We start from the raw sequence: 888 nt of genomic DNA on the forward strand, positions 1-888 counted from the left end.
AAGCTTTCAGCCATTCATCCCAGGCTTCTCAGCCTTCATCTAGGCTTTCAGCCATTCGTCCGGGCTTCTCAGCCATCCAATCGAACTTCTGCTTAGTAATTCGGCCACGGCAGCTCAACTCTGCTCATTCGGCCACAGCAGCTCAGCTCTGCTCATTCGTCCGCACGTATCGTCCGTAAGCACGGACACGCTCTACGTATCGTCCGCAAGCACGGGCACGCTCTACATATCGTCCGCAAGCATGGACACGCTCTACGTATCGTCCGCAAGCACGGACCTTCTCCGAATCGTCCGCAAGCACGGACCTTATCCGAATCGTCCGCAAGCACGGACCTTATCCGAATCGTCCGCAAGCTTGGACATACTCCATTTCCGAATAGTCCGCATGCCTGGACATATTGATGAATCGTCCGCAAGTACGGACACTCTACGAATCGTCCGCAAGCACGGACACTACGAATCGTCCGCAAACACGGACACTCTGCCCATTCGGTCATCCAGCAGCTCAGCCCTGCCACTCAGCAGCTCAGCTCTGCTCCTTCAATTCGGCAGCTCAGCCCTGCCACACAGCCGCTCAGCTCGGCCACTCGGCCACTCGGCCATTCGGCCACTCGGCCACTCGGCCACTCGGCCACTTGGCCACTCGGCCACTCGGCCATTCGGCCATTCGGCCATTCGGCCATTCGGCCACTCGGCCATTCGGCCACTCGGCCACTCTTTATTCGGCCACTCGGCCACTCGGCCACCCGGACCTTCTTCATTTCCGAATCGTCCGTAAGCCCAGACATCTAGGCTTACAGCCGCTCATCCCAGGCTTCTCAGCCCTTCATCCAAGGCTTTTCACAGCCACGTGTCTCATCGGTTACCAATTGCGATCGTACAGTTGGC

This window comes from Curcuma longa, chromosome 16 (assembly GCF_044706935.1).
Source record: "Curcuma longa cultivar G26 ecotype Majalengka, Jawa Barat chromosome 16, ITB_CL_G26_1.1, whole genome shotgun sequence".
In the NCBI taxonomy this organism is placed as follows: Eukaryota; Viridiplantae; Streptophyta; class Magnoliopsida; order Zingiberales; family Zingiberaceae; genus Curcuma; species Curcuma longa.